Consider the following 10,548-nt stretch of genomic DNA (forward strand, 5'->3'; position numbering starts at 1 on the left):
GGGAGGTGGGAGAGGGGGAAGAAGGAAGAAACAAGGGGGAGGGGGAGAGGAAGGAAGGAGAGAATGAGTGGGAGAAGGAAGGAAGGTAGGAAGGAAGGAGAGGATGCCATTTAAATAAAACAAATAACATTTAAAAATATCATCTTTTCCTTTAATTGTATCCCAAGCTGTCTAAAAGGACACTCAGACCCAAGAAGAGGTCATTGGTTTGTTTGTTTGTTTGTTTGATTGATTGATTGATTTAAAAGGCTGGAAAGCCTGAGAGCTGAATTCAATCACCTGTGGACTTGAGGTCCCACCTTAACTGATGGCCAACAGGGTGATTTTTTTTGCTACTCCCTCTCTCTCTCTTCCCCCCCCCTCCCCTCCTGCCCACCCCACCCCACAGTCCTCCTGGGAAAAGCAGGAAGAACATTCCTCCCTGACTTTAGGGCCCCAGATGGGTAGCTTTAGTGTGTGTGTGTGAGGGAGAATACTATCTTTAAACTACTCGGCTCATAGAATAGAATAGAAGATTAGAATAGAATAGAAAATTAGGATAGAATAGAAAATTAGAATAGAATAGAAAATTAGAATAGAATAGAAGATTAGAATAGAATAGAAAATTAGAATAGAATGGAATAGAATAGAAAATTAGAATAGAATAGAAAATTAGGATAGAATAGAATAGTAGAAAATTAGAATAGAATAGAAAATTAGGATAGAATAGAAAATTAGAATAGAATAGAAAATTAGAATAGAATAGAAAATTAGAATAGAATAGAAAATTAGGATAGAATAGAAAATTAGGATAGAATAGAATAGAATAGAAAATTAGGATAGAATAGAAAATTAGAATAGAATAGAAAATTAGGATAGAATAGAATAGAATAGAAAATTAGGATAGAATGGAAAATTAGAATAGAATAGAAAATTAGGATAGAATAGAATAGAATAGAAAATTAGAATAGAATAGAAAATTAGAATAGAATAGAAAATTAGAATAGAATAGAAAATTAGGATAGAATAGAATAGAATAGAAAATTAGAATAGAATAGAAAATTAGAATAGAATAGAAAATTAGAATAGAATAGAAAATTAGGATAGAATAGAATAGTAGAAAATTAGAATAGAATAGAAAATTAGAATAGAATAGAAAATTAGAATAGAATAGAAAATTAGAATAGAATAGAAAATTAGAATAGAATAGAAAATTAGAATAGAATAGAAAATTAGGATAGAATAGAATAGAATAGAAAATTAGGATAGAATAGAATAGAATAGAAAATTAGAATAGAATAGAAAATTAGAATAGAATAGAAAATTAGAATAGAATAGAAAATTAGAATAGAATAGAAAATTAGAATAGAATAGAATAGAAAATTAGAATAAAATAGAAAATTGGAATAGAATAGAAAATTAGAATAGAATAGAAAATTAGGATAGAATAGAAAATTAGGATAGAATAGAATAGAATAGAAAATTAGGATAGAATAGAATAGAATAGAAAATTAGAATAGAATAGAAAATTAGAAAAGAAGATTAAAATAGAATAGAATAGAATAGAAAATTAGAATAGAATAGAAAATTAGAATAGAATAGAAAATTAGAATAGAATAGAAAATTAGAATAGAATAGAAAATTAGAATAGAATAGAATAGAAAATTAGAATAGAATAGAAAATTAGAATAGAATAGAAAATTAGAATAGAATAGAAAATTAGAATAGAATAGAAAATTAGAATAGAATAGAATAGAATAGAATAGAAAACTAGAATAGAATAGAAAATTAGAATAGAATAGAAAATTAGAAAAGAAAAGAAGATTAGAATAGAATAGAATAGAATAGAAAATTAGAATAGAATAGAAAATTAGAATAGAATAGAAAATTAGAATAGAATAGAAAATTAGAATAGAATAGAAAATTAGAATAGAATAGAAAATTAGGATAGAATAGAAAATTAGAATAGAAAATTAGAATAGAATAGAAAATTAGGATAGAATAGAAAATTAGAATAGAATAGAAAATTAGAATAGAATAGAAAATTAGAATAGAATAGAAAATTAGAATAGAATAGAATAGAAAATTAGAATAAAATAGAAAATTAGAATAAAATAGAAAATTAGAATAGAACAGAAGATTAGAATAGAATAGAAAATTAGAATAGAATGGAACAGAATAGAAAATTAGAATAGAATAGAAAATTAGAAAAGAAAAGAAGATTAGAATAGAATAGAATAGAATAGAAAATTAGAATAGAATAGAAAATTAGGATAGAATAGAAAATTAGAATAGAATAGAAAATTAGGATAGAATAGAAAATTAGGATAGAATAGAATAGAAAATTAGAATAGAATAGAATAGAAAATTAGAATAGAATAGAAAATTAGAATAGAATAGAAAATTAGGATAGAATAGAATAGAATAGAAAATTAGAAAAGAATAGACAATTAGAATAGAATAGAAAAATTAGAATAGAATAGAAAATTAGAATAGAATAGAAAATTAGAATAGAATAGAAAATTAGGATAGAATAGAATAGAAAATTAGAATAGAATAGAAAATTAGAATAGAATAGAAAATTAGAAAAGAAAAGAAGATTAGAATAGAATAGAATAGAAAATTAGAATAGAATAGAAAATTAGAATAGAATAGAAAATTAGAATAGAATAGAAAATTAGAATAGAATAGAAAATTAGAATAGAATAGAATAGAAAATTAGAATAGAATAGAAAATTAGAATAGAATAGAAAATTAGAATAGAATAGAAAATTAGAATAGAATAGAATAGAATAGAAAATTAGAAAAGAATAGAAAATTAGAATAGAATAGAAAAATTAGAATAGAATAGAAAATTAGAATAGAATAGAAAATTAGAATAGAATAGAAAATTAGGATAGAATAGAATAGAATAGAAAATTAGAATAGAATAGAAAATTAGAAAAGAAAAGAAGATTCGAATAGAATAGAATAGAATAGAAAATTAGAATAGAATAGAAAATTAGAATAGAATAGAAAATTAGAATAGAATTGAAAATTAGAATAGAATAGAATAGAAAATTAGAGTAGAATAGAAAATTAGAATAGAATAGAAAATTAGAATAGAATAGAAAATTAGAAAAGAAAAGAAGATTAGAATAGAATAGAATAGAATAGAAAATTAGAATAGAATAGAAAATTAGAATAGAATAGAATAGAATAGAAAATTAGAATAGAATAGAAAATTAGAATAGAATAGAAAATTAGAATAGAATAGAAAATTAGAATAGAATAGAAAATTAGGATAGAATAGAATAGAATATAATAGAAAATTAGAATAGAATAGAAAATTAGAATAGAATAGAAAATTAGAATAGAATAGAAAATTAGGATAGAATAGAATAGAAAATTAGAATAGAATAGAAAATTAGGATAGAATAGAATAGAATAGAAAATTAGAATAGAATAGAAAATTAGAATAGAAAATTAGAATAGAATAGAAAATTAGAATAGAATAGAAAATTAGGATAGAATAGAAAATTAGAATAGAATAGAAAATTAGAATAGAATAGAAAATTAGAATAGAATAGAATAGAAAATTAGAATAAAATAGAAAATTAGAATAGAATAGAAAATTAGAATAGAATAGAATAGAAAATTAGAATAGAATAGAAAATTAGGATAGAATAGAATAGAATAGAAAATTAGAATAGAATAGAAAATTAGAATAGAAAATTAGAATAGAATAGAAAATTAGAATAGAATAGAAAATTAGGATAGAATAGAAAATTAGAATAGAATAGAAAATTAGAATAGAATAGAAAATTAGAATAGAATAGAATAGAAAATTAGAATAAAATAGAAAATTAGAATAGAATAGAAAATTAGAATAGAATAGAAAATTAGGATAGAATAGAATAGAATAGAAAATTAGAATAAAATAGAAAATTAGAATAGAATAGAAAATTATAATAGAATAGAAAATTAGGATAGAATAGAATAGAATAGAAAATTAGAATAGAATGGAACAGAATAGAAAATTAGAATAGAATAGAAAATTAGAAAAGAAAAGAAGATTAGAATAGAATGGAATAGAATAGAAAATTAGAATAGAATAGAAAATTAGAATAGAATAGAATAGAATAGAAAATTGGAATAGAATAGAAAATTAGAATAGAATAGAAAATTAGAATAGAATAGAAAATTAGAATAGAATAGAATAGAATAGAAAATTAGAAAAGAATAGAAAATTAGAATAGAATAGAAAAATTAGAATAGAATAGAAAATTAGAATAGAATAGAAAATTAGAATAGAATAGAAAATTAGGATAGAATAGAATAGAATAGAAAATTAGAATAGAATAGAAAATTAGAATAGAATAGAAAATTAGAAAAGAAAAGAAGATTAGAATAGAATAGAATAGAATAGAATAGAAAATTAGAATAGAATAGAAAATTAGAATAGAATAGAAAATTAGAATAGAATAGAAAATTAGAATAGAATAGAATAGAATAGAAAATTAGAGTAGAATAGAAAATTAGAATAGAATAGAAAATTAGAATAGAATAGAAAATTAGAATAGAATAGAAAATTAGAATAGAATAGAAAATTAGAATAGAATAGGAAATTAGGATAGAATAGAATAGAATAGAAAATTAGAATAGAATAGAAAATTAGAATAGAATAGAAAATTAGAAAAGAAAAGAAGATTAGAATAGAATAGAATAGAATAGAAAATTAGAATAGAATAGAAAATTAGAATAGAATAGAATAGAATAGAAAATTAGAATAGAATAGAAAATTAGAATAGAATAGAAAATTAGAATAGAATAGAAAATTAGAAGAGAATAGAAAATTAGGATAGAATAGAATAGAATAGAATAGAAAATTAGAATAGAATAGAAAATTAGAATAGAATAGAAAATTAGAATAGAATAGAAAATTAGGATAGAATAGAATAGAATAGAAAATTAGAATAGAATAGAAAATTAGGATAGAATAGAATAGAATAGAAAATTAGAATAGAATAGAAAATTAGGATAGAATAGAATAGAATAGAAAATTAGAATAGAATAGAAAATTAGAATAGAAAATTAGAATAGAATAGAAAATTAGAATAGAATAGAAAATTAGGATAGAATAGAAAATTAGAATAGAATAGAAAATTAGAATAGAATAGAAAATTAGAATAGAATAGAATAGAAAATTAGAATAAAATAGAAAATTAGAATAGAATAGAAAATTAGAATAGAATAGAAAATTAGGATAGAATAGAATAGAAAATTAGAATAAAATAGAAAATTAGAATAGAATAGAAAATTAGAATAGAATAGAAAATTAGGATAGAATAGAATAGAATAGAAAATTAGAATAGAATGGAACAGAATAGAAAATTAGAATAGAATAGAAAATTAGAAAAGAAAAGAAGATTAGAATAGAATGGAATAGAATAGAAAATTAGAATAGAATAGAAAATTAGAATAGAATAGAATATAATAGAAAATTAGAATAGAATAGAAAATTAGGATAGAATAGAAAATTAGAATAGAATAGAAAATTAGAATAGAATAGAAAATTAGAATAGAATAGAAAATTAGGATAGAATAGAATGGAATAGAAAATTAGAATAGAATAGAAAATTAGAATAGAATAGAAAATTAGAATAGAAAAGAAAATTAGAATAGAATAGAAAATTAGGATAGAATAGAATAGAAAATTAGAATAGAATAGAAAATTAGGATAGAATAGAAAATTAGGATAGAATAGAAAATTAGGATAGAATAGAAAATTAGAATAGCATAGAAAATTAGGATAGAATAGAAAATTAGGATAGAATAGAAAATTAGAATAGAATAGAAAATTAGAAAAGAAAAGAAGATTAGAATAGAATGGAATAGAATAGAAAATTAGAATAGAATAGAAAATTAGAATAGAATAGAAAATTAGAATAGAATAGAATAGAAAATTAGAATAGAATAGAAAATTAGAATAGAATAGAAAATTAGAATAGAATAGAAGATTAGGATAGAATAGAATAGAAAATTAGAATAGAATAGAAAATTAGAATAGAATAGAATAGAAAAGAAAATTAGAATAGAATAGAATAGAATAGAAAATTAGAATAAAATAGAAAATTAGGATAGAATAGAATAGAATAGAAAATTAGAATAGAATAGAAAATTAGAATAGAAAATTAGAATAGAATAGAAAATTAGAATAGAATAGAAAATTAGGATAGAATAGAAAATTAGAATAGAATAGAAAATTAGAATAGAATAGAAAATTAGAATAGAATAGAATAGAAAATTAGAATAAAATAGAAAATTAGAATAGAATAGAAAATTAGAATAGAATAGAAAATTAGGATAGAATAGAATAGAATAGAAAATTAGAATAGAATAGAAAATTAGAATAGAATAGAAAATTAGAATAGAATAGAAAATTAGGATAGAATAGAATAGAATAGAAAATTAGAATAGAATGGAACAGAATAGAAAATTAGAATAGAATAGAAAATTAGAAAAGAAAAGAAGATTAGAATAGAATGGAATAGAATAGAAAATTAGAATAGAATAGAAAATTAGAATAGAATAGAATAGAAAATTAGAATATAATAGAAAATTAGGATAGAATAGAAAATTAGAATAGAATAGAAAATTAGAATAGAATAGAAAATTAGAATAGAATAGAAAATTAGGATAGAATAGAATAGAATAGAAAATTAGAATAGAATAGAAAATTAGAATAGAAAATTAGAATAGAAAAGAAAATTAGAATAGAATAGAAAATTAGGATAGAATAGAATAGAAAATTAGAATAGAATAGAAAATTAGGATAGAATAGAAAATTAGGATAGAATAGAAAATTAGAATAGAATAGAAAATTAGGATAGAATAGAAAATTAGGATAGAATAGAAAATTAGAATAGAATAGAAAATTAGAAAAGAAAAGAAGATTAGAATAGAATGGAATAGAATAGAAAATTAGAATAGAATAGAAAATTAGAATAGAATAGAAAATTAGAATAGAATAGAAAATTAGAATAGAATAGAATAGAAAATTAGAATAGAATAGAAAATTAGAATAGAATAGAAAATTAGAATAGAATAGAATAGAAAAGAAAATTAGAATAGAATAGAAAATTAGAATAGAATAGAAAATTAGAATAGAATAGAAAATTAGGATAGAATAGAAAATTAGGATAGAATAGAAAATTAGGATAGAATAGAAAATTAGGATAGAATAGAATAGAATAGAAGGAGAATAGAGGAGAATAGGAATAGGAATAGAATTCTTTATTGGCCAACTGTGGTTGGGCACACAAGGAATTTGGTGCAGATGCTCTCAGTGTACATAAAAGACAAGAGACATTTGTCAAGAATCATGAGTTAAAAAACACTTAATGATTGTCACAGGATACAAATAAGCAATCAGGAAACAATATTAATATAAATCGTAAGGATACAAGCAAGAAAGTTGCAGCCATACAGTCATAAGTGGGAGGAGGTGAGTGATAGGAACGATGAGAAGACTAATAGTAGTAGTAAGGCAGCCTTAGTGTAGATTTTTGACAATGTTGAGAGAATATTTGTTTAGCAGAGTGAGGGTGTTTGGGGAAAAAACTGTTCTTGTATCTAGTTGTCTTGGTGTGCAGGGCTCTATAGCGTTGTTTTGAGGGTAGGAGTTGAAACAGTTTGTGTCCAGGATGCGAGGGGTCAGTAGATATTTTCCCCGCCCTCTTTTTGACTTGTGCAGTATACATGTCCTCAATGGACGGCAGGTTGGCAGCAATTATTGGATGTGACTAAAGTCCCAGCTTTAATTGCGGTCATAAATTGAGAACTACCTGTATATACACACAGATGTAGCTTAAGTTCTTTAGATGCCTTTCAGTCTTGGCCTTCCCTGACATGCTTATCTATGGCTTATCAAATTTGCCGGCTGAGTTTTTATGAAACAATAACCATTAATTAATCTTACAATGTTGGTTTGGACAATCTAAATCATGGCTTAGACCAGAGGTTCTCAAACTTGGCAACTTTTTTAAAAAAAAGTTTCTTTATTAAATTTTCACATTGAAGAAAATTCAGATCACATTTTGTTCCGTTTTACAGATCACAAACCATCTTTGTTAGTAAATTATATTATTTTTTAACCTATTACATTCCTTAGTGTGCATTATATCTTGTACATTTGTTGTCTAATATTTATTACAATTCCTGAGTAATACATAAAAATATTTACAAGGTATCTGTCATTTTTTTTTTCAATTGTACTGTTGCTTGTTATTATATTATTTCTATATTCTCTTTTAAATCCATTCATGCCATTTTTGCCATGTTCTTTTTGATTTGTTGATTTTATTTCCCTTAATTGAATTAGTAATTTTGTCCATTTCCACACAATTATATATTTTATCTATTATTAAATTTTCCGTTGGGGTCTGTTCGTTCTTCCATAATTGTGCTATTGCTAATCTTGTTGCTGTGTTTATATGGGTTATAAGAAGTAAAGTTTGTTTGGAGTAATGTCTTGTGGACTTCAGCTCCGAGAATTCTGCAGCCAGTTATTCTTGAAGTCCACAAGTCTCAAATTTGCCAAGTTTGGGGACCCCTGGCATAGAGTATTTATTTATTTGGATTTGTATGCCGCCCAACTACCAAGGGGCTCTAGGCGCTCACACCCAAAGAACAAACACTAATGTGATATTAATTATTATTATTATTATTATTATTATTATTATTTATTAGATTTGTATGCCGCCCCTTTCCGCAGACTTAAGGTATACAGGTCCTCAATGGAAGGCAGGTTGTGAGCCATGGGTTTTTCTGCAGTACTGATTCTCCTCTGAAGTCTGTGTCTGTCTTATTGGGTTGCAGAACCGAACCAGACAGTGAGGGAGGTGCAGACAACAGACTCAATGATTCCTCCGTAGAACTGCTTCAGCATCTTGAGTTCCGAGCTCCACATTTCAGGCACACCTACCCAGCGTAGAAGATTATGTCAGCTCCTTCCTATCCGATCAGATTGGCCCAGCTGCGCCCTAAAGGCCCTGCCAATGTTGCATCTCTCTCCCCGTCCCCTCCCAGCTCCCCACCAGATGCTCCCCACTGCCCCCTGCTGCCTCCAGGCCTGCACTGCGAGGCTTTTCTCCCCCTCTCCCGGAAAGCCAAGCCCATCTGAGCAAGACAGGCGGAGCGGCAGCAGAAGGATGCGGGGGACTACATGGGTCTCCTGTGGGTCCTCTCCTTCCTCCATTCCACCTTCTTCGGGGAGGAGGTAAGGCCCCTCGCTGTGTTTTGATATATATATATACATTTGGGGTGGGGGGAGCCTTTCTTGCAGGCGGGGGCCAATGCAGCAGGATGGGGAGGGAGGGAGGGAGATGAAGAAGGAAAGGAGATGCCTTCCCAGCCTTGGCCCCACCAACCTTCTCCCGGTGCCAGCCAGGGCCGACCTGAGCAGCATATTAAAACCAAGAGTCGGAGGACCCTCTGCTCCGGGGCTGCAGGGGACATGACAAGGACCCAGGAGCAGCAAGAGTGGGTGGGTGGGGAGGCAGAGAATAAATTGGGAGGGTGTCTGTCGTCGATCCATCCCAGACTGCAGTTTTTTTATTTTTAACAACCCACCTTGCGGTTTTTGAAGAGCCACCGCTAGACAAGTAGCGTCGTGGCTTGCCTCATGTTGGGTTGGGTTGTGCTATAGGATCTGTGCACATATGAGTGTGTGTTTGTGTGTATTCTCTCTCTCTCTCTTTCCCTGTGTGTATGTGCTGACTGTGTGTTCTCTCTTTATATCTTTATGTGTGTGTATGTGCTCTCTCTATCTCTCTCTGTGTTTGTGTGTTTGTGCTGAGTGTGTGTTCTCTCTTTATATTTCTGTGTGTGTGTATGTTCTCTTTCTATTTGTGTGTGTGTATGTATGTGTGTGCTCTCTCTCTCTCTCTGTGCTTGTGTGTTTGTGCTGTGTGTTCTCTCTTTATATTTCTCTCTCTCTCTCTGTGTGTTCTCTTTCTATTTGTGTGTGTGTATGTGCTCTGTGTGTGTGTGTTTGTGTGTTTGGGCTGAGTGTGTGTATATGTGTTCTCTCTCCCTCTCTATCTCTCTCTGTTTGTGTGTGTGTGCTCTCTCTCTTGTTCTTACTCTCTCTCTCTCTGTGTTTGTATGTATGTGTGTATGTATGCCCTCTGTGTATTATCTCTCTATTTCTCTCTCTCTCTCTGTTTGTGTGTGTGTATGTGTGCTCTCTCTCTCTGTGTTCTTTCTCTCTCTCTCTCTCTCTGTGTTTGTATGTGGGTGGGTGTGCTCTCTCTGTATTCTCTCTCTATTTCTCTCTCTCTGTGTGTTTGTGTGTGTGTATGTGCTCTGTGTGTGTATTCTCTCTCTGTGTGTGTTTTGTGTTTGTATGTGCTCTCTCTCTATGTGTTCTCTGTGTGTGTGTGCGTTTGTGTTTGTGTGTGTGTATTCTCTCTCTGTGTGTGGTGTTTGTGTGTGTGTGTTGTGCTCTCTCTCTCTGTGTTCTCTCTCTCTCTGTGTGTGTGTGTTTGTGTGTGCTGTCTCTCTCTCTCTCTCTCTGTGTGCTCTGTC

Source organism: Erythrolamprus reginae, chromosome 1, assembly GCF_031021105.1.
Source record: "Erythrolamprus reginae isolate rEryReg1 chromosome 1, rEryReg1.hap1, whole genome shotgun sequence".
In the NCBI taxonomy this organism is placed as follows: Eukaryota; Metazoa; Chordata; class Lepidosauria; order Squamata; family Dipsadidae; genus Erythrolamprus; species Erythrolamprus reginae.